This window comes from Salmo salar, chromosome 14 (genome assembly GCF_965601325.2).
Source record: "Salmo salar chromosome 14, fSalSal1, whole genome shotgun sequence".
Taxonomy (NCBI): Eukaryota; Metazoa; Chordata; class Actinopteri; order Salmoniformes; family Salmonidae; genus Salmo; species Salmo salar.
The window spans coordinates 107,383,814-107,408,597 of NC_138304.1; the positions used below are offsets into that span (position 1 = coordinate 107,383,814).

General features: G+C 46.4%; 1 protein-coding gene across 1 annotated transcript in view; it reads right to left on the reverse strand.

Annotated features, from left to right (window-relative positions):
• Positions 1-22,549: 22,549 nt before the first annotated feature.
• Positions 22,550-24,784, reverse strand: part of LOC106591960 (protein CBFA2T1) — a gene marked incomplete at its 5' end in the record, with an annotated part of 45,288 nt that continues 43,053 nt past the window's right edge. The window contains one exon of the mRNA XM_082961427.1: positions 22,550-24,784. This exon is cut by the window's right edge and continues 1,812 nt beyond it.

The window sequence follows — 24,784 nt, forward strand, 5'->3', positions numbered from 1 at the left end:
GGATGACAGAACCCCAGTCAGGAGGACAGAACTCCAGTCAGTCCAGTCAGGAGGACAGAACCCCAGTCAGTCCAGTCAGGAGGACAGAACCCCAGTCAGGAGGACAGAACCCCAGTCAGGATGACAGAACCCCAGTCAGGAGGACAGAACCCCAGTCAGGATGACAGAACCCCAGTCAGAAGGACAGAACCCCAGTCAGTCCAGTCAGGAGGACAGAACCCCAGTCAGTCCAGTCAGGAGGACAGAACCCCAGTCAGGAGGACAGAACCCCAGTCCCATGCGTCATATCATTAGTTCTGCCAGAAAGGAGATAACCATGTAATTTACTCTGAATGTTATGACCAGAGTCCTGGGAAGTGGAGAGAGAACCTCCTGTCTTACTGTGAACACCTCCCCGTTCTTACTGCATTAACCACACACACACACACACGCACACACACACACACACACACACACACACACACACACACACACACACACACACACACACACACACACACACACACACACACACACACACTACACACACACACACACACACACACACACACACACACACACACACACACACACACACACTACACACACACACTACACACACACACACACACACACACACACTACACACACACACTACACACACACACACACACACACACACACAGCACCAGTCATTGAAGTGTGATATATCATCCCGTGAAGTCCCGCGCCTCGTCCTATAGGAGTACATCTCTCCACATTCCGACTGGTTCTCTGTCATCCTGACGTATCAGGCCCTTCATCAGAAGACCCATGAAATTCTGTCACACACACTTTGATATAGAGAACAGGACTAAAAATGAAACTATTCCTGTAATGAGAGAGAGGGAGGGAGAGAGAGACAGAGAGAGAGAGAGAGAAAAGTGCCAACCACAATGAACTGTGTAGGAGAAGGGCAAGAATATCTGAGCATTCCACCTCATCCCAGAGCTGTATCAACACCAGAGCTGTATCAACACCCTGTATCAACACCCTGTATCAACACCCTGTATCAACACCCTGTATCAACACCCTGTATCAACACCAGACCTGTATCAACACCCTGTATCAACACCCTGTATCAACACCCTGTATCAACACCCTGTATCAACACCCTGTATCAACACCCTGTATCAACACCAGAGCTGTATCAACACCCTGTATCAACACCCTGTATCAACACCAGACCTGTATCAACACCCTGTATCAACACCCTGTATCAACACCCTGTATCAACACCAGACCTGTATCAACACCCTGTATCAACACCCTGTATCAACACCCTGTATCAACACCAGAGCTGTATCAACACCCTGTATCAACACCCTGTATCAACACCCTGTATCAACACCCTGTATCAACTCCCTGTATCAACTCCCTGTATCAACACCAGAGCTGAATCAACACCCTGTATCAACACCCTGTATCAACACCAGAGCTGAATCAACACCAGAGCTGTATCAACACCCTGTATCAACACCCTGTATCAACACCCTGTATCAACTCCAGAGCTGTATCAACACCCTGTATCAACACCCTGTATCAACACCCTGTATCAACACCAGAGCTGTATCAACACCAGAGCTGTATCAACACCCTGTATCAACACCCTGTATCAACACCAGAGCTGTATCAACACCCTGTATCAACTCCCTGTATCAACACCAGAGATGTATCAACACCCTGAATCAACACCCTGTATCAACACCAGAGCTGAATCAACACCAGAGCTGTATCAACACCCTGTATCAACACCCTGTATCAACACCAGAGCTGTATCAACACCAGAGCTGTATCAACACCCTGTATCAACACCCTGTATCAACACCAGAGCTGTATCAACACCCTGTATCAACTCTCTGTATCAACACCAGAGATGTATCAACACCCTGTATCAACACCCTGTATCAACACCAGAGCTGTATCAACACCAGAGCTGGATCAACACCCTGTATCAACACCCTGTATCAACACCCTGTATCAACACCAGAGCTGGATCAACACCCTGTATCAACACCCTGTATCAACACCCTGGATCAACACCCTGTATCAACACCCTGTATCAACACCCTGTATCAACACCCTGTATCAACTCCAGAGCTGTATCAACTCCAGAGTGTTAGTAGATGGAGGAATGGAAGAGTGTCCATGAAAGACAGCGCTCCTTCCCAGAGCAGACTGTGGTTGCATTCGTAACCCTATTCCTTATATGGTGCACTACTTTTTCACCAGGGCCCATAATGTATGCTTTAATAAATAATGCATACACTACATGACCAACAGTATGTGGACACCTGCTCGTCCAACATCTCATTCCAAAATCATGGTCATTAATGTGGAGTTGGTCCCCTCCTTTGCTGCTATAACAGCCTCCACTCTTCAGGGAAGTCATTAATATGGAGTTGGTCCCCCCTTTGCTGCTATAACAGCCTCCACTCTTCAGGGAAGTCATTAATATGGAGTTGGTCCCCCCTTTACTGCTATAACAGCCTCCACTCTTCAGGGAAGTCATTAATATGGAGTTGGTCCCCCCCTTTGCTGCTATAACAGCCTCCACTCTTCAGGGAAGTCATTAATATGGAGTTGGTCCCTCCTTTGCTGCTATAACAGCCTCCACTCTTCAGGGAAGTCATTAATATGGAGTTGGTCCCTCCTTTGCTGCTATAACAGCCTCCACTCTTCAGGGAAGGCTTTCCACTAGATGTTGGAACATTGCTGCAGGGACTTGTTTTATTTTTTCATCCACAAGAGCATTAGTGAGGTCGGGCACTGTTGGGCGATTAGGCCTGGCTCGCAGTCGGCGTCCCAAAGGTGTTCGATGGGGTTGAGGTCAGGGCTCTGTGAAGGCCAGTCAAGTTCTTCCAAACCAATCTTGACAAACCATTTCTGTATGGATCTCGCTTTGTGCACGGAGGCATTGTCATGCTGAAACAGGAAAGGACCTTCCCCAAACTGTTGCCACAAAATTGGAACCGCAGAATCGTCCAGAATGTCATTGTATGCCGTAGCGTTAAGATTTCCCTTCACTGGAACATGAACATGAAAAACAGCCCCAGATCATTATTCATCCACCAAACTTTACAGTTGGCACTATGAATTGGGGCAGGTAGCGTTCTCCTGGCATTCGCCAATCCCAGATTCGTCCGTCGGACTGCCAGATGGTGAAGTGTGATTAATCACTCCAGAGAATGCGTTTCCAACACTCCAGAGTCCAATGGCGGCGAGCTTTACACCCCTCCAGCCGATGCTTGGCATTGTGAATGGTGATCTTAGGATTGTGTGTGGCTGCTCGGCCATGGAAACCCATTTCATGAAGCTCCCGACGAACAGTTCTTGTGCAGTTTGGAACTCGGTAGTGAATGTTGCAACGGAGGACAGACGATTTTTACGCGCTACGCACTTCAGCAGTCCCGTTCTGTGAGCTTGTCTGGAATACCACTTCATGACTGAGTCGTTGTTGCTCCTAGATGTTTCCACTTCACAATAACAGCACTTACAATTGACCAGGGCAGCTCTAGCAGGGCAGAAATTTGACAAACTGACTTGTTGGAAAGGTGGCATCCTATAACGGTGCCACATTGAAAGTCACTTAGCTCTTCAGTTAAGGCCATTCTACTGCCAATGTTAATATATAGAGATTGCATGGCTCTGTGATCGGATTTATACACCTGTCAGCAACAGGTGTGGCTGAAATAGCCAAACCCACTAATTTGAGGGATTGTCCACATACTTTTGTATGTATAGTGTACTTCTGACTGTCTGTAATCCTGTTGCTGTGTTTCTGTTGGTGTATACGCTATCAGTGTCTGTGCTGTATATGTACAGTCGTGGCCAAAAGTTTTGAGAATGACACAAATATTAATTTTCACAAAGTCTGCTGCCTCAGTTTGTATAATGGCAATTTGCATATACTCCAGAATGTTATGAAGAGTGAGTGACCAGATGAATTGCAATTAATTGCAAGTCCCTCTTTGCTATGCAAATTAACTGAATCCCCCAAAAAACATTTCCACTGCATTTCAGCCCTGCCACAAAAGGACCAGCTGACATCATGTCTGTCACGTCCTGACCAGTATAAAGTATATTTGGTTATTGTAGTTTGGTCAGGACGTGGCAGAGGGTAGTTTATTTATGTATTACGGGGTTCTTTGGTCACTGGTTTATGTTTGTATTTCTATGGGTAGGTTCTAGGTTAGTTTTCTAACGACAACTGTGACAGAACTACCCACCATACCAGGACCAAGCAGCGGAAGAAGGAGCAGGTCACGAAGAACAAATATATGGACTACGCTATGAAAAGGGATTTTGAGATGGACAATCGCGAAAAGTGGACATGGGAACAGATTCTGGCCGGAGGGGGCCCGTGGAGAAAGGCTGGTGAGGACCGGGAATGCTACCAGGGTACACGGCTGGCGAGGAAGCCGGAGAGGCACCCCCAAGAATTGTTTTGGGGGGGCACACGGGTAGTTTGGCTAGGCCAAGGAAGAGCCATAAGCCAGCTACCCGTGATTATGAGGAGGAGCGTAAGGAGTGGAGGGCGCCATGTTTCGCTGAGGTGCGCACTATCTCGCCCATACGCACGCACAGCCCAGTCCACCCTGTACCAGCACCCCGCTCGTGCAGGGCTACTAGTTCCATCCAGCCAGGACGGGTTGTGCAGGATGTGCGATCACGGCCACCTGCGCACCTCCATGGCCCAGTCTTTCCGGTTCCTGCCTCTCGTGCTATCCCGGAAGTGAGTACCTCCAGTCTGGCACGACCAGTACCAGCAACCCGGACCAAGCTTCCCAGTAGTCAGCCTAGTCCTGTTCAGCCTGTTCCCTATCCCCGCACTAGCCCTGAGGTGCGTGTGCCCAGACTGGCACATCCTGTACCAGCCCCATGCATCAGGCTTCTAGTGCGTCAGCCCAGCCCCGCCAGTCAGGAGCCGTCAGAGCCGCCCGCCAGTCAGGAGCCGTCAGAGCCGCCCGCCAGTCAGGAGTCGCCAGAGCCGCCCGCCAGAGGCCTGTCTGCCCGGAGCTGCCAGAGTGGCCCGTCTGCCCGGATCTGCCAGAGTGGCCCGTCTGCCCGGAGCTGCCAGAGTGGCCCGTCTGCCCGGAGCTGCCAGAGTGGCCCGTCTGCCCGGAGCTGCCAGAGTGGCCCGTCTGCCCGGAGCTGCCAGAGTGGCCCGTCTGCCCGGAGCTGCCAGAGTGGCCCGTCTGCCCGGAGCTGCCAGAGTGGCCCGTCTGCCCGGAGCTGCCAGAGTGGCCCGCCGTTCCGGATCTGCCAGAGTGGCCCGCCGTGCCGGATCTGCCAGAGTGGCCCGCCAGCCGGGCGCAGCCAGGGACACCCGCCAGCCGGGCGCGGCAAGAATCGCCCGCCAGTCGGGCGAGGTCAGGGGCGCCACTTAAGTGGACTACGTCAGGGATGGAGCGGAGTCCACGTCCCGCACCTGAGCCGCCTCCCATATAGGTGGGTTGGGGAGGGGGGGTGTAGCACTGTGCCGTCGTTGACGGCAGCCACCCTCCCTTCCCTCCCTTTTTGTTTAGGGGATTTTTCTGGTTGTTTTGGGGTTTTTCTGTGTTTTGTGTAGGTGCATTCCGGGGTCTGCACCTTTGGGGGGGGGGGGGGGGGGGGGGGCACTGTCACGTCCTGACCAGTATAGAGTATATTTGGTTATTGTAGTTTGGTCAGGATGTGACAGAGGGTAGTTTATTTATGTATTACAGGTTTTTTTGGTCATTGGTTTATGTTTGTATTTCTAGGTTAGTTTTCTATGTGTAGGTTGGGTGCTGGACTCTCAATTGGAGGCAGGTGTTTCTAGTTGCCTCTGATTGGGAGTCCTATAAGTAGGTGTGTGTTTTGTTTGTTCACTTGTGGGTAGTTGATTTTGCACTGCTATGTGTGAGTACCTAGCCTGTAAAACTGTCGGTCTGTCGTTCTCTTTTGTTTATTGTTTTTTCGTGTTCACGTGTATTGAATAAATGATCATGATGAACACGCAACCCGCTGCGCCTTGGTCTTCTCTCCAGTACGACAACTGTGACAATGTCAGTGATTCTCTCGTTAACACAGGTGTGAGTGTTGACGAGGACAAGGCTGGAGATCACTCTGTCATGCTGATTGAGTTCAAATAACAGACTGGAAGCTTCAAAAGGAGGGTGGTGCTTGGAATCATTGTTCTTCCTCTGTCAACCATGGTTACCTGCAAGGAAACACATGCCGTCATCATTGCTTTGCACAAAAAGGGCTTCACAGGCAAGGATATTGCTGCCAGTAAGATTGCAAAAAGTTTTGAGAATTACACAAATATTGATTTCCACAAAGTTCAAGATCAATTAGCCTTTTAAAATGATAAACTTGGATTAGCTAACACATCGTGCCATTGGAACACAGGAATGATGGTTGCTGATAATGGGCCTCTGTACGCCTATGTAGATATTTCATAAAAAATCTGTCGTTTCCAGCTACAATAGTCATTAACAACATTAACAATGTCTACACTGTATTTATGATCAATTTGAATATACACTGCTCAACAAAATAAAGGGAACACTTAAACAACACATCCTAGATCTGAATGAAAGAAATAATCTTATTAAATACTTTTTTCTTTACATAGTTGAATGTGCTGACAACAAAATCACACAAAAATAATCAATGGAAATCCAATTTATCAACCCATGGAGGTCTGGATTTGGAGTCACACTCAAAATTAAAGTGGAAAACCACACTACAGGCTGATCCAACTTTGATGTAATGTCCTTAAAACAAGTCAAAATGAGGCTCAGTAGTGTGTGTGGCCTCCACGTGCCTGTATGACCTCCCTACAACGCCTGGGCATGCTCCTGATGAGGTGGCGGAGGGATCTCCTCCAAGACCTGGACTAAAGCATCCGCCAGCTCCTGGACAGTCTGTGGTGCAACGTGACGTTGGTGGATGGAGCGAGACATGATGTCCCAGATGTGCTCAATTCGATTCAGGTCTGGGGAACGGGCGGGCCAGTCCATAGCATCAATGCCTTACTCTTGCAGGAACTGCTGACACACTCCAGCCACATGAGGTCTAGCATTGTCTTGCATTAGGAGGAACCCAGGGCCAACCGCACCAGCATATGGTCTCACAAGGGGTCTGAGGATCTCATCTCGGTACCTAATGGCAGTCAGGCTACCTCTGGCGAGCACATGGAGGGCTGTGCAGCCCCCCAAAGAAATGCCACCCCACACCATAACTGACCCACCGCCAAACCGGTCATGCTGGAGGATGTTGCAGGCAGCAGAACGTTCTCCACGGCATCTCCAGACTCTGTCACGTCTGTCACATGTGCTCAGTGTGAACCTGCTTTCATCTGTGAAGAGCACAGGGCGCCAGTGGCGAATTTACCAATCTTGGTGTTCTCTGGCAAATGCCAAACGTCCTGCACGGTGTTGGGCTGTAAGCACAACCCCCACCTGTGGACGTCGGGCCCTCATACCACCCTCATGGAGTCTCTTTCTGACCGTTTGAGCAGACACATGCACATTTGTGGCCTGCTGGAGGTCATTTTGCAGGGCTTTGGCAGTGCTCCTCCTGCTCCTCTTTGCACAAAGGCGGAGGTAGCGATCCTGCTGCTGGGTTGTTGCCCTCCTACGGCCTCCTCCACGTCTCCTGATGTACTGGCCTGTCTCCTGGTAGCGCCTCCATGCTCTGGACACTACGCTGACAGACACAGCAAACCTTCTTGCCACAGCTCGCATTGATGTGCCATCCTGGATGAGCTGCACTACCTGAGCCTCTTGTGTGGGTTGTAGACTCCGTCTCATGCTACCACTAGAGTGAAAGCACCGCCAGCATTCAAAAGTGACCAAAACATCAGCCAGTAAGCATAGGAACTGAGAAGTGGTCTGTGGTCCCCACCTGCAGAACCACTCCTTTATTGGGGGTGTCTTGCTTATTGCCTATAATTTCCACCTGTTGTCTATTCCATTTGCACAACAGCATGTGAAATGTATTGTCAATCAGTGTTGCTTCCTAAGTGGACAGTTTGATTTCACAGAAGTGTGATTGACTTGGAGTTACATTGTGTTGTTTAAGTGTTCCCTTTATTTTTTTGAGCAGTGTATATGTATATATATTTTAATGGACCAAAAAAAAAAGCTTTTCTTTCAAAAACATTTCTAAGTGACACCAGACTTTTGAATTGCAGTGTACATATCGTAACATCAGAGCTGAGGTGATTGTATTCCACATATACATATCGTAACATCAGAGCTGAGGTGATTGTATTCCACATATACATATCGTAACATCAGAGCTGAGGTGATTGTATTCCACATATACATTACATAACATCAGAGCTAGAGGTGATTGTATTCCACATATACATATCATAACATCAGAGCTAGAGGTGATTGTATTCCACATATACATATCATAACATCAGAGCTAGAGGTGATTGTATTCCACATATACATATCATAACATCAGAGCTAGAGGTGATTGTATTCCACATATACATATCATAACATCAGGGAAGAGCTAGAGGTGGTTGTAGAATTCTTTTTTTAATCAATTAGTATATTTGAGTTTAACCATAATATTTGTTCCAATATTTTGTTCTGTCTTGTTTTGGGGGGATGAAACTGGAGTAGCAACCAGCTTTGCTTGCTTTAGAAACGGCGATATTTGAAAGTGGTTCCATTTTCAATTACCTTAATGTGAGAGGTGATTATCTGGATTCAAAGGAAAAGGTTGAGTCATTCTTACTAATCTACTGGAGAATCAGTTTGGGGTTTAAGTATAACTTTTGTATGACTGATGATTTTAGTGAGAGGTTGAATGCTTTAATATTTAATAATTTTAGCCCCCACGAGCTCATATTCATTATATATTAAGCACATTTAATTTTGTCTGGCTTGCCATTCCAAATAAAGTGAAATCTTTTTTGCTCATATAATTAACAAAACAAATAATTTAGCGTAGGCAAGTAAATAGGTAAATAATTGACCAATTATATATATATATATATATTTTTTAACAAAATAATTATTCACGGTGATTTTTCCACAAGTAGACAGTAAAAGATACCTTAATAGAAAATGAAAGTAAAAGTGAAAGTAAAGCCACCCAGTAAAATACAACTTGAGTAAAAGTCTAAAAGTATTTGGTTTTATATATACTTAAGTATCAAAATTAAAATTATAAATTATTCAAAAATCCTTATTATAAGTAAACTAGACAGCACCATTTTCTTGTTTATTTTTTTAATGTATGGAAACTGTAACACTGAGATATAATTTTTAAACAAAGAATGAGTGTTTAGTGAGTCCACCAGATCAGAGGCAGTAGGGATGACCAGGGACGTTCTCTGTTTAGTGAGTCCTCCAGATCAGAGGCAGTAGGGATGACCAGGGATGTTCTCCTGTTTAGTGAGTCCTCCAGATCAGAGGGAGTAGGGATGGCCAGGGATGTTCTCTGTTTAGTGAGTCCACCAGATCAGAGGCAGGGGATGACCAGGGATGTTCTCTGTTTAGTGAGTCCTCCAGATCAGAGGCAGTAGGGATGACCAGGGATGTTCTCTGTTTAGTGAGTCCACCAGATCAGAGGCAGTAGGGATGACCAGGGACGTTCTCTGTTTAGTGAGTCCTCCAGATCAGAGGCAGTAGGGATGACCAGGGACGTTCTCTGTTTAGTGAGTCCTCCAGATCAGAGGCAGTAGGGATGACCAGGGATGTTCTCTGTTTAGTGAGTCCTCCAGATCAGAGGGAGTAGGGATGGCCAGGGATGTTCTCTGTTTAGTGAGTCCACCAGATCAGAGGCAGGGGATGACCAGGGATGTTCTCTGTTTAGTGAGTCCTCCAGATCAGAGGCAGTAGGGATGACCAGGGATGTTCTCTGTTTAGTGAGTCCACCAGATCAGAGGCAGTAGGGATGACCAGGGATGTTCTCTGTTTAGTGAGTCCTCCAGATCAGAGGCAGTAGGGATGACCAGGGATGTTCTCTGTTTAGTGAGTCTTCCAGACCAGAGGCAGTAGGGATGACCAGGGATGTTCTCTGTTTAGTGAGTCCTTCAGATCAGAGGCAGTAGGGATGACCAGGGATGTTCTCTGTTTAGTGAGTCCTCCAGATCAGAGGCAGTAGGGATGACCAGGGATGTTCTCTGTTTAGTGAGTCCTCCAGATCAGAGGCAGTAGGGATGACCAGGGATGTTCTCTGTTTAGTGAGTCCTCCAGATCAGAGGCAGTAGGGATGACCAGGGATGTTCTCTGTTTAGTGAGTCCTCCAGATCAGAGGCAGTAGGGATGACCAGGGATGTTCTCTGTTTAGTGAGTCCTCCAGATCAGAGGCGGTAGGGATGACCAGGGATGTTCTCTGTTTAGTGAGTCCGTCAGATCAGAGGCGGTAGGGATGACCAGGGATGTTCTCTGTTTAGTGAGTCCGTCAGATCAGAGGCAGTAGGGATGACCAGGGATGTTCTCTGTTTAGTGAGTCCTCCAGATCAGAGGCAGTTCTGTTGATAAGTTTGTGAATTCGACCATTTTTCCTGTCCTGCTAAGTATTAAAATATAACGAGTACTTTTGGGTGTCAGGGGAAATGTATGGAGTAAAAAATACATAACTTGCGAGGTGTATGTTTCTCAAACTAGACACTCTAATGTACAGTCGTGGCCAAAAGTTTTGAGAATGACACAAATATTAATTTCCACAAAGTTTGCTGCTTCAGTGTCTTTAGATATTTAGTCAGATGTTACTATGGAATACTGAAGTATAATTACAAGCATTTCATAAGTGTCAAAGGCTTTTATTGACAATTACATGAAGTTGATGCAAAGAGTCAATATTTGCAGTGTTGACCCTTCTTTTTCAAGACCTCTGCAATCCGCCCTGGCATGCTGTCCATTAACTTCTGGGCCACATCCTGACTGATGGCAGCCCATTCTTGCATAATCAATGCTTGGAGTTTGTCAAAATTTGTGGGTTTTTGTTTGTCCACCCGCCTCTTGAGGATTGACCACAAGTTCTCAATGGGATTAAGGTCTGGGGAGTTTCCTGGCCATGGACCCAAAATATCGATGTTTTGTTCCCCGAGCCACTTAATTATCACTTTTGCCTTATGGCAAGGTGCTCCATCATGCTGGAAAAGGCATTGTTCGTCACCAAACTGTTCCTGGATGGTTGGGAGAAGTTGCTCTCGGAGGATGTGTTGGTACCATTCTTTATTCATGGCTGTGTTCTTAGGCAGAATTGTGAGTGAGCCCACTCCCTTGGTTGAGAAGCAACCCCACACATGAATGGTCTGAGGATGCTTTACTGTTGGCATGACACAGGACTGATGGTAGCGCTCACCTTGTCTTGCCCCAAACAATCGGAAAGGGGATTCATCAGAGAAAATGACTTTACCCCAGTCCTCAGCAGTCCAATCCCTGTACCTTTTGCAGAATATCAGTCTGTCCCTGATGTTTTTCCTGGAGAGAAGTGGCTTCTTTGCTGCCCTTCTTGACACTAGGCCATCCTCCAAAAGTCTTCGCCTCACTGTGCATGCAGATGCACTCACACCTGCCTGCTGCCATTCCTGAGCAAGCTCTGTACTGGTGGTGCCCTGATCCCGCAGCTGAATCAACTTTAGGAGACAGTCCTGGTGCTTGCTGGACTTTCTTGGGCGCCCTGAAGCCTTCACAACAATTGAACTGCTCTCCTTGAAGTTCTTGATGATCCGATAAATGGTTGATTTAGGTGCAATTTTACTGGCAGCAATATCCTTGCCTGTGAAGCCCTTTTTGTGCAAAGCAATGATGACGGCACGTGTTTCCTTGCAGGTAACCATGGTTGACAGAGGAAGAACAAGGATTCCAAGCACCACCCTCCTTTTGAAGCTTCCAATCTGTTATTCGAATTCAATCAGCATGACAGAGTGATCTCCAGCCTTGTCCTCGTCAACACTCACACCCGCGTTAATGGGAGAATCACTGACATGATGTCAGCTGGTCCTTTTGTGGCAGGGCTGAAATGCAGTGGACATGTTTTTTGGGGGATTCAGTTCATTTGCATGGAGGCACTTTGCAATTAAAAAGAGGGACTTTGCAATTAATTGCATTTCATCTGATAACTCTTCATAACATTCTGGAGTATATGCAAATTGCAATCATACAAACTGAGGCAGCAGACTTCATTCTCAATTTTTGGCCACGACTGTACATGTCCTCTTGCTCAGTTGTGTACCAGGGCCTCATTCTGGTTAGAGCCAGTTTGCACTGTTCTGTGAAGGGAGTAGTACACAGCGTTGTACAAGATCTTCAGTTTCTTGACAATTTCTTGCATGGAATAGCCTTCATTTCTCAGAACAAGAATAGACTGACGAGTTTCAGAAGAAAGTTATTTGTTTCAGGCCATTTTGAGCTTGTAACTGAACCCACAAATGCTGCTGCTCCAGATACTCAACTAGTCTAAAGAAGGCCAGTTTTATTGCTTCTTTAATAAGAAAAACAGTTGTCAGCTGTGCTAACATAATTGCAAAAGGGTTTTCTAATGATCAATTACACTTTTAAAATGATAAACTTGGATTAGCTAACACAACGTGCCATTGGAACACAGGAGTGATGGTTGCTGATAATGGGCCTCTGTACGCCTATGTAGATATTCCATTAAAAAATATAGAATTTACAACATTAACAATGTCTACACTGTATTTCTGATCAATTTGATGTTATTTTATTGGACAATAAATTAGTTTTTCTTTCAAAAACAGGACATTTCTAAGTGACCCCAAACTTTTGAACGGTAGTGTACATGTACAGTACATATTACCTCAATTACCTCGACTACTCCGTACCAATGCACATATACTCAGTACCGATACCCATTTTTCCTTTAGTTTATTTTGCAACATTTTTTAACTTACTTTTCAAAACTCTGCATTGTTGGTTAAGGGCTCATAAGAAAGCATTTTCCACCTATTGCATTCGGCGCATGTGGCAAATAAAATTGCATTTGATTTGAATTAATGATTATACAATATAAGTTGGTTATCCCTATCTGTCACGTCCTGACCAGCAGAGGGAGTAATTGTATTATAATTTGGTCAGGACGTGGCAGAAGGTTATTTGTTTTGTATGGTTGGGGTTGTATGTGTGTTATTAAAGGGGTGTTTGGTTTATGTAGTCTGGGGTTTGAGTATATGTTCTAGTGTTGGTTTTCTATGGTTTTCTAGTCTGTCTATTTCTGTGTGGTTTGTGTGGCTCCCGATCAGGAACAGCTGTACGTCGTTGTTCCTGATTGGGAGTCATATATTAGATGCTTGTTTTCACCTGGGGATTTTGTGGGTAGTTGTCTTTTGCACTGCTAGTGTTCTTAGCCTGTGAAACCGCCGTCTGTCGTTCTGTTGTTTTTGAGGTTCTCTTTATTTAATCAATTATAAAGATGAGCATCCACATTCCCGCTGCGTTTTGGTCATCTCTACCCAACGACACCCGTGACACTATCTGTCACGACCTGACCTGAGAGAGCCGTTTTTCTCTGTTTGGTTAGGTCAGGGTGTGACATGGGGTGGGCATTCTATGTTTTCTATTTCTTTGTGTTTGGGCCGAGTATGGTTCCTAATCAGAGGCAGCTGTCCATCGTTGTCTCTGATTGGGAACCATACTTAGGCAGCCCTTTTTCCACCTTTAGTTGTGGTATCTTGTTTTTGTACAGCTCAGTGAAAGCCTGCAGAACGTGACGTTAGGTTTCCTTTGTTTGTTGTTTTGTTTAGTGTTCTGAGTTATAATAAAATGTATCACGAGCACTTACCACGCTGCACCTTGGTCTACCCATAACGACGAACGTGACACTATCAAGTTTAGGCTAATGATAATACAATATAAGTTGGTTATACCCTATCAAGTGGATAATAGTCAGAACTTCACAGTCAAAACTCAAACAGAACACTAGTCTCAGAGAGATGTATTAAGGTATTTATTACACAATAAAGAGAACAACAATACCCGAATTTTACTGCAAAGATTCACAGACTGACAGACCATAGATTACAGCCCCCCAAAAAATAAGAAAAACAAAGGAGAGAGAGAATTAACCAGAGAATAATCCTCCCGTTCTGACATAGCAGACTCAGAATGCTGTGTAACAGAGAGAGACTTTCCCCGTCTATAACATGTGGTTCCTGTCTCTATTAAGTATTGGACAATAACTTTAAATCATTTTTTTCTTCAACCCTTACGTCCGATCTCTAAGTCATATCAGCTATTTGTTCTTCAAATTCCATTTCCATCTGATACAAATTGTAAAAAAAAATACAAAAAAAAAAAATACTGGCATGCGTAAAATTCACTAGCCTTTAATTATTATTAACTGAAACCCCGTGAGTTCAACCTCATCAACATTGACAAGCGGTCTAGCATGTCTTACAACAGAGAAAATGACAAGGGAGGAGGAGAGGAGGAGAGAAGAAGGGGGAGAAAGAGAGAAAAATGTGGATTCTCATAGACTGTGACCACTGCTTGAGTCAAAACACCTTCCTTTTAAAATCTGCATCAACCATTTCAAATGTAATATGTTGTATTCAACAAATCAAACTCTGTAATTCTAATATAAACGTGACAATAAATCAACATTTAAAAACAGTATTTTTTTTTTTTTTCATTTTACATTTTTTCTCATTTTATTAATCTTAATTCATTTAGGTTTTTATTTATTATGAGGTCTGCATTGTTACCAAGAAGTGATATGGTTTCACAGCTGCGTGCGCTTTGGGTTTTAGTCCTGTTAGCTCTGCCCATTTGGTTTGACTAGCCCAGTGTCTGCGTGCACTTTGGGTTTTAGTCCTGTTATTTCTGCCCATTTGGTTTGACTAGCCCAGTGTCTACCTGGTGACTGGTGCTTGTTTCTGCTATCAGAGGTAGAGTACTGAGACTATTCGCCACGAAGAGGTTGTAGCAAAACAGACAGAGAGATCAAGGAGAGGAGGAGATGGAGAGAGACAGATCAAGGAGAAGAGGAGATGAGAGAGAAGACAGATCAAGGAGAAGAGGAGATGAGAGAGAGAGACAGATCAAGGAGAAGAGGAGATGAGAGAGAGAGAGACAGATCAAGGAGAAGAGGAGATGAGAGAGAGAGAGACAGATCAAGGAGAAGAGGAGATGAGAGAGAGAGTCAGATCAAGGAGAAGAGGAGATGAGAGAGACAGATCAAGGAGAAGAGGAGATGGAGAGAGACAGATCAAGGAGAAGAGGAGATGGAGAGAGACAGACAGATCAAGGAGAAGAGGAGATGGAGAGAGAGAGACAGATCAAGGAGAAGAGGAGATGAGAGAGACAGATCAAGGAGAAGAGGAGATGAGAGACAGATCAAGGAGTGGAGGAGATGGAGAGAGACAGATCAAGGAGAAGAGGAGATGGAGAGAGAGAGACAGATCAAGGAGAAGAGGAGATGGAGAGAGAGACAGATCAAGGAGAAGAGGAGATCAATAGAATGATATAGTCGTAGAGGAGATCAATAGAATGATATAGTCGTAGAGGAGATCAATAGATTGATATAGTCGTAGAGGAGATCAATAGAATGATATAGTCGTAGAGGAGATCAATAGAATGATATAGTCGTAGAGGAGATCAATAGAATGATATAGTCGTAGAGGAGATCAATAGAATGATATAGTCGTAGAGGAGATCAATAGAATGATATAGTCGTAGAGGAGATCAATAGATTGATATAGTCGTAGAGGAGATCAATAGAATGATATAGTCGTAGAGGAGATCAATAGAATGATATAGTCGTAGAGGAGATCAATAGAATGATATAGTCGTAGAGGAGATCAATAGAATGATATAGTCGTAGAGGAGATCAATAGATTGATATAGTCGTAGAGGAGATCAATAGAATGATATAGTCGTAGAGGAGATCAATAGAATGATATAGTCGTAGAGGAGATCAATAGATTGATATAGTCGTAGAGGAGATCAATAGAATGATATAGTCGTAGAGGAGATCAATAGAATGATATAGTCGTAGAGGAGATCAATAGAATGATATAGTCGTAGAGGAGATCAATAGAATGATATAGTCGTAGAGGAGATCAATAGAATGATATAGTCGTAGAGGAGATCAATAGAATGATATAGTCGTAGAGGAGATCAATAGATTGATATAGTCGTAGAGGAGATCAATAGAATGATATAGTCGTAGAGGAGATCAATAGAATGATATAGTCGTAGAGGTTTCCAAGGAATAATTCAAACTTTAACTTTCTTCTTCTTTTTAAAGGTTTTTCCATTTGTTTTATCCAGGTTTCGCCGCTGATAACAATGAATTAAAAACACATCTGTTTTATAACTTTTTTAAATACATGACTTATACACAAGTATTAAACAGCTGCTTCTTCACAGCTTTCATAGGAGACGTGAGGAGATGGATGATTTACTTAAACTGTTTGGAGTCAGGGACAAGTGCAGGTGGTTGTACAAGAGGAGGAAGAAATGGGAGAGAATCCCCGACAACAGTATCAACTTCCTGGTGGAAACCATGGAAACCGTGTAACAACTCTTCTCCTTACGAGAGGTCAAAAGTCAAATGCGTTTCTATTAGCACCAAAGTATTGTGGGTAGAAGAGTCTTCTGTCTGTGTACGGACCAGGAAACGGGTGAGTGCTCTCTTTCTATCAATAATAACAGATATGTTGGAACTCTTTGTGGAGGTTCAAGGAACCAGCTGTACACTACACTGAACCCTACTGCTGGCTTCCTCTGTGTGGAGGTTCAAGGAACCAGCTGTACACTACACTGAACCCTACTGCTGGCTTCCTCTGTGTGGAGGTTCAAGGAACCAGCTGTACACTACACTGAACCCTACTGCTGGCTTCCCCTGTGTGGAGGTTCAAGGAACCAGCTGTACACTACACTGAACCCTACTGCTGTCTTCCCCTGTGTGGAGGTTCAAGGAACCAGCTGTACACTACACTGAACCCCACTGCTGGCTTCCTCTGCACGGTTGGTCCTGGTTGGTCCCTGGATGGGGGACCAGATGCTGCTGGAAGTGGTGTTGGAGGGCCAGTAGGAGGCACTCTTTCCTCTGGTCAATGTTTTCAAAGGCTATGTAGTGCACTACATAAGGAGTGGGGAGTCATTTCATACGCAATTTAGAATCTAATATCTGGGTCAAATAGGAAGTAAAGCATAATTCACTTAATGATGGGAAACACCCAAAATTGATTTTTTAATTATGTTCCATATTAGTGATTATTGCTGCTATTTTGAAGCATGGAAGCCAAACTAAATTCGTCAGTTTAAAAGGGGAAATGTCATTTGGATTCCCAGGTTATCGATTTGGTTTTTCAAATGTCAGAAAATCACTTGTCTCATTTACTTTGACACATGTCCGTATAAATCGTGTTTTCCCAATCTACACTGAACAGGGCTGGTTGCCCAGTACTGGACAGAACGTTTCCCCAATCTACACTGAACAGGGCTGGTTGCCCAGTACTGGACAGAACGTTTTCCCAATCTACACTGAACAGGGCTGGTTGCCCAATACTGGACAGAACGCTTTCCCAATCTACACTGAACAGGGCTGGTTGCCCAATACTGGACAGAACGCTTTCCCCAATCTACACTGAACAGGGCTGGTTGCCCAGTACTGGACAGAACGCTTTCCCCAATCTACACTGAACAGGGCTGGTTGCCCAGTACTGGACAGAACGCTTTCCCAATCTACACTGAACAGGGCTGGTTGCCCAGTACTGGACAGAACGCTTTCCCAATCTACACTGAACAGGGCTGGTTGCCCAGTACTGGACAGAACGTTTCCCCAATCTACACTGAACAGGGCTGGTTGCCCAGTACTGGACAGAACGTTTTCCCAATCTACACTGAACAGGGCTGGTTGCCCAGTACTGGACAGAACGCTTTCCCAATCTACACTGAACAGGGCTGGTTGCCCAGTACTGGACAGAACGCTTTCCCAATCTACACTGAACAGGGCTGGTTGCCCAGTACTGGACAGAACGCTTTCCCAATCTACACTGAACAGGGCTGGTTGCCCAGTACTGGACAGAACGCTTTCCCAATCTACACTGAACAGGGCTGGTTGCCCAGTACTGGACAGAACGCTTTCCCAATCTACACTGAACAGGGCTGGTTGCCCAGTACTGGACAGAACGCTTTCCCAATCTACACTGAACAGGGCTGGTTGCCCAGTACTGGACAGAACGCTTTCCCAATCTACACTGAACAGGGCTGGTTGCCCAGTACTGGACAGAACGTTTTCCCAATCTACACTGAACAGGGCTGGTTGCCCAGTACTGGACAGAACGCTTTCCCAATCTACACTGAACAGGGCTGGTTGCCCAGTACTGGACAGAACGCTTTCCCCAATCTACACTGAACAGGGCTGGTTGCCCAGTACTGGACAGAATGCTTTCCCAATCTACACTGAACAGGGCTGGTTGCCCAGTACTGGACAGAACGCTTTCCCCAATCTACACTGAACAGGGCTGGTTGCCCAGTACTGGACAGAACGCTTTCCCCAATCTACACTGAACAGGGCTGGTTGCCCAGTACTGGACAGAATGCTTTCCCAATCTACACTGAACAGGGCTGGTTGCCCAGTACTGGACAGAACGCTTTCCCCAATCTACACTGAACAGGGCTGGTTGCCCAGTACTGGACAGAACGTTTCCCCAATCTACACTGAACAGGGCTGGTTGCCCAGTACTGGACAGAACGCTTTCCCCAATCTACACTGAACAGGGCTGGTTGCCCAGTACTGGACAGAACGCTTTCCCAATCTACACTGAACAGGGCTGGTTGCCCAGTACTGGACAGAACGCTTTCCCAATCTACACTGAACAGGGCTGGTTGCCCAGTACTGGACAGAACGCTTTCCCAATCTACACTGAACAGGGCTGGTTGCCCAGTACTGGACAGAACGCTTTCCCAATCTACACTGAACAGGGCTGGTTGCCCAGTACTGGACAGAACGTTTTCCCAATCTACACTGAACAGGGCTGGTTGCCCAGTACTGGACAGAACGCTTTCCCAATCTACACTGAACAGGGCTGGTTGCCCAGTACTGGACAGAACGCTTTCCCCAATCTACACTGAACAGGGCTGGTTGCCCAGTACTGGACAGAATGCTTTCCCAATCTACACTGAACAGGGCTGGTTGCCCAGTACTGGACAGAACGCTTTCCCCAATCTACACTGAACAGGGCTGGTTGCCCAGTACTGGACAGAACGCTTTCCCCAATCTACACTGAACAGGGCTGGTTGCCCAGTACTGGACAGAATGCTTTCCCAATCTACACTGAACAGGGCTGGTTGCCCAGTACTGGACAGAACGCTTTCCCCAATCTACACTGAACAGGGCTGGTTGCCCAGTACTGGACAGAATGCTTTCCCAATCTACACTGAACAGGGCTGGTTGCCCAGTACTGGACAGAACGTTTTCCCAATCTACACTGAACAGGGCTGGTTGCCCAGTACTGGACAGAACGCTTTCCCCAATCTACACTGAACAGGGCTGGTTGCCCAGTACTGGACAGAACGCTTTCCCCAATCTACACTGAACAGGGCTGGTTGCCCAGTACTGGACAGAACGCTTTCCCAATCTACACTGAACAGGGCTGGTTGCCCAGTACTGGACAGAACGCTTTCCCCAATCTACACTGAACAGGGCTGGTTGCCCAGTACTGGACAGAACGCTTTCCCAATCTACACTGAACAGGGCTGGTTGCCCAGTACTGGACAGAACGCTTTCCCCAATCTACACTGAACAGGGCTGGTTGCCCAGTACTGGACAGAACGCTTTCCCAATCTACACTGAACAGGGCTGGTTGCCCAGTACTGGACAGAATGCTTTCCCAATCTACACTGAACAGGGCTGGTTGCCCAGTACTGGACAGAACGCTTTCCCCAATCTACACTGAACAGGGCTGGTTGCCCAGTACTGGACAGAACGTTTCCCCAATCTACACTGAACAGGGCTGGTTGCCCAGTACTGGACAGAACGCTTTCCCCAATCTACACTGAACAGGGCTGGTTGCCCAGTACTGGACAGAACGCTTTCCCAATCTACACTGAACAGGGCTGGTTGCCCAGTACTGGACAGAACGCTTTCCCAATCTACACTGAACAGGGCTGGTTGCCCAGTACTGGACAGAACGCTTTCCCAATCTACACTGAACAGGGCTGGTTGCCCAGTACTGGACAGAACGCTTTCCCAATCTACACTGAACAGGGCTGGTTGCCCAGTACTGGACAGAACGTTTTCCCAATCTACACTGAACAGGGCTGGTTGCCCAGTACTGGACAGAACGCTTTCCCAATCTACACTGAACAGGGCTGGTTGCCCAGTACTGGACAGAACGCTTTCCCCAATCTACACTGAACAGGGCTGGTTGCCCAGTACTGGACAGAATGCTTTCCCAATCTACACTGAACAGGGCTGGTTGCCCAGTACTGGACAGAACGCTTTCCCCAATCTACACTGAACAGGGCTGGTTGCCCAGTACTGGACAGAACGCTTTCCCCAATCTACACTGAACAGGGCTGGTTGCCCAGTACTGGACAGAACGCTTTCCCAATCTACACTGAACAGGGCTGGTTGCCCAGTACTGGACAGAACGCTTTCCCAATCTACACTGAACAGGGCTGGTTGCCCAGTACTGGACAGAACGCTTTCCCAATCTACACTGAACAGGGCTGGTTGCCCAGTACTGGACAGAACGCTTTCCCAATCTACACTGAACAGGGCTGGTTGCCCAGTACTGGACAGAACGCTTTCCCCAATCTACACTGAACAGGGCTGGTTGCCCAGTACTGGACAGAACGCTTTCCCAATCTACACTGAACAGGGCTGGTTGCCCAGTACTGGACAGAACGCTTTCCCCAATCTACACTGAACAGGGCTGGTTGCCCAGTACTGGACAGAATGCTTTCCCAATCTACACTGAACAGGGCTGGTTGCCCAGTACTGGACAGAACGCTTTCCCCAATCTACACTGAACAGGGCTGGTTGCCCAGTACTGGACAGAACGCTTTCCCCAATCTACACTGAACAGGGCTGGTTGCCCAGTACTGGACAGAACGCTTTCCCAATCTACACTGAACAGGGCTGGTTGCCCAGTACTGGACAGAACGCTTTCCCCAATCTACACTGAACATGGCTGGTTGCCCAGTACTGGACAGAACGCTTTCCCAATCTACACTGAACAGGGCTGGTTGCCCAGTACTGGACAGAACGCTTTCCCCAATCTACACTGAACAGGGCTGGTTGCCCAGTACTGGACAGAACGCTTTCCCAATCTACACTGAACAGGGCTGGTTGCCCAGTACTGGACAGAACGCTTTCCCCAATCTACACTGAACAGGGCTGGTTGCCCAGTACTGGACAGAACGCTTTCCCCAATCTACACTGAACAGGGCTGGTTGCCCAGTACTGGACAGAACGCTTTCCCCAATCTACACTGAACAGGGCTGGTTGCCCAGTACTGGACAGAACGCTTTCCCCAATCTACACTGAACAGGGCTGGTTGCCCAGTACTGGACAGAACGCTTTCCCCAATCTACACTGAACAGGGCTGGTTGCCCAGTACTGGACAGAACGCTTTCCCCAATCTACACTGAACAGGGCTGGTTGCCCAGTACTGGACAGAACGCTTTCCCAATCTACACTGAACAGGGCTGGTTGCCCAGTACTGGACAGAACGCTTTCCCAATCTACACTGAACAGGGCTGGTTGCCCAGTACTGGACAGAACGCTTTCCCCAATCTACACTGAACAGGGCTGGTTGCCCAGTACTGGACAGAACGCTTTCCCCAATCTACACTGAACAGGGCTGGTTGCCCAGTACTGGACAGAACGCTTTCCCCAATCTACACTGAACAGGGCTGGTTGCCCAGTACTGGACAGAACGCTTTCCCCAATCTACACTGAACAGGGCTGGTTGCCCAGTACTGGACAGAACGCTTTCCCCAATCTACACTGAACAGGGCTGGTTGCCCAGTACTGGACAGAACGCTTTCCCCAATCTACACTGAACAGGGCTGGTTGCCCAGTACTGGACAGAACGCTTTCCCCAATCTACACTGAACAGGGCTGGTTGCCCAGTACTGGACAGAAAACGGTTGAATTTGTTTCATCAGAACATTCCTGAAACAGGTTTTGATTGGAGCTTGAATAACACAACACAACAACAATACGTAACCATGGTAACGTCATGTGAATCTCTTTTAAAAATCTTCAGGATCCAGGATTTGGTTGGTTCTTCTATTGTCTGTGTCTGAAATGACACCCTATTCCCTATAATAGTGTACTACTTTTGACCAGTTGTGCACTAGTCAGGAATAGGGTGCCATTTGGGACACGGATATGTGTCTGTCTTTGGCTGTCTTTAGTGTTTATGATGAATTCTACTATATAATAGTACTGTTCCTTAGAGCTCTACTGTGTTAAAGCCCAATTCATTCTATACATCTGCATTTTGGAAAGTTAGTTTTCTAACATTTTTCATTTTTCTTTCTTTTTGTTGTTGTAACAAATAAAACAAAACAAAGAACAAAAAAATAATAATAACACTTAACCAACATCATCCAGTAATGTGTCTGTAAAAAAAGTTATTTATATGACCACTTGTTATTTATGTTCAGTAATAAAACGGTATTAACAATAAGTTAGTTAGCTACACTTTCTGCTTTACAAAAAGATAAGACACAGATACACTACTAGTACATATGTAGAAGAAAAAAAAACGTGTAAATTATTGGCTCTACACTTGAAAAAACATTTGCCAAAAGAAGCATGCCAAAATAACTTTTTTTGTGACAGTGCAAATACATTGATTTAGGTCCCTGGTACAAAAACATTTAGGTTAGCATTCCGTGAAACACGCTAGTTCTCAGAAGAGATCTGAATCAGTAGCAGAGTAGCAGCTCTGAGGAGATAGCTTGTGTCTTTTCTTCTAGGAAAAACATCCTTCTTTAAAAGTACTAAGAGGTAACTACCACTGACACGTACACACAGGAAACAGGAAACAGAAAACAGCTCAGAAACATGATGCTTTTTCTCTCTCCTTTTTTTTTGCTAGAAAGAAGGAGGGGAGGGAAGTGAAGTTGTGGCTGGTCAGAACTATCCAAAACATTCATTATATAACCATTGGAGACAGTACAGGACAGAAGGGTTAAACACCATCACATATACAAAGGAAAAAGAACAAGAGACATGATGGTAGGAGTTGAGGACAGAGAGAGAGTAGAGTTGATTCAGGGTAGATGGGCAGGGCAGGGAGAGAGAGTAGAGTTGGTTCAGGGTAGATGGGCAGGGCAGGGAGAGAGAGTAGAGTTGGTTCAGGGTAGATGGGCAGGGCAGGGAGAGAGAGTAGAGTTGGTTCAGGGTAGATGGGCAGGGCAGGGAGAGAGAGTAGAGTTGGTTCAGGGTAGATGGGCAGGGCAGGGAGAGAGAGTAGAGTTGGTTCAGGGTAGATGGGCAGGACAGAGAGAGAGAGTAGAGTTGGTTCAGGGTAGATGGGCAGGACAGAGAGAGAGAGTAGAGTTGGTTCAGGGTAGATGGGCAGGACAGAGAGAGAGAGTAGAGTTGGTTCAGGGTAGATGGGCAGGACAGGGAGAGAGAGTAGAGTTGGTTCAGGGTAGATGGGCAGGGCAGGGAGAGAGAGTAGAGTTGGTTCAGGGTAGATGGGCAGGGCAGGGAGAGAGAGTAGAGTTGATTCAGGGTAGATGGGCAGGGCAGGGAGAGAGAGTATAGTTGGTTCAGGGTAGATGGGCAGGGCAGGGAGAGAGAGTAGAGTTGATTCAGGGTAGATGGGCAGGGCAGGGAGAGAGAGTAGAGTTGGTTCAGGGTAGATGGGCAGGGCAGGGAGAGAGAGTAGAGTTGGTTCAGGGTAGATGGGCAGGGCAGGGAGAGAGAGTAGAGTTGATTCAGGGTAGATGGGCAGGGCAGGGAGAGAGAGTAGAGTTGGTTCAGGGTAGATGGGCAGGGCAGGGAGAGAGAGTAGAGTTGGTTCAGGGTAGATGGGCAGGGCAGGGAGAGAGAGTAGAGTTGATTCAGGGTAGATGGGCAGGGCAGGGAGAGAGAGTAGAGTTGGTTCAGGGTAGATGGGCAGGGCAGGGAGAGAGAGTAGAGTTGGTTCAGGGTAGATGGGCAGGGCAGGGAGAGAGAGTAGAGTTGGTTCAGGGTAGATGGGCAGGGCAGGGAGAGAGAGTAGAGTTGGTTCAGGGTAAATGGAGGAGATGGGCAGGGCAGAGAAAGAGAGTAAAGTTGAGCTCAGAGTGTACAAATGTTTTCTCTCACTGATTCATAGGTAATCTCTTCAGCCCTTTGTTTCCCAGTGGTTGTCATACTGATGAGCTCCTGTGCAGGTTAATAACCTCACATTCTGTTCACTTCCTGGTTTGGAACAGAAAGATAGGAAGTGCAGGTGTAACGTACTTCAGACAGAGTCCTTCTTTCCATGTACTACAGTCAGGTAATATGTCTTGGTATCCAGGGGCCAGGTAATAGTCATGTCTTGGTATCCAGGGGCCAGGTAATATATCTTGGTATCCAGGGGCCAGGTAATATATCTTGGTATCCAGGGGCCAGGTAATATATCTTGGTATCCAGGGGCCAGGTAATAGTCATGTCTTGGTATCCAGGGTCCAGGTAATATATCTTGGTATCCAGGGGCCAGGTAATATGTCTTGGTATCCAGGGGCCAGGTAATATATCTTGGTATCCAGGGGCCAGGTAATATATCTTGGTATCCAGGGGCCAGGTAATATGTCTTGGTATCCAGGGGCCAGGTAATATATCTTGGTATCCAGGGTCCAGG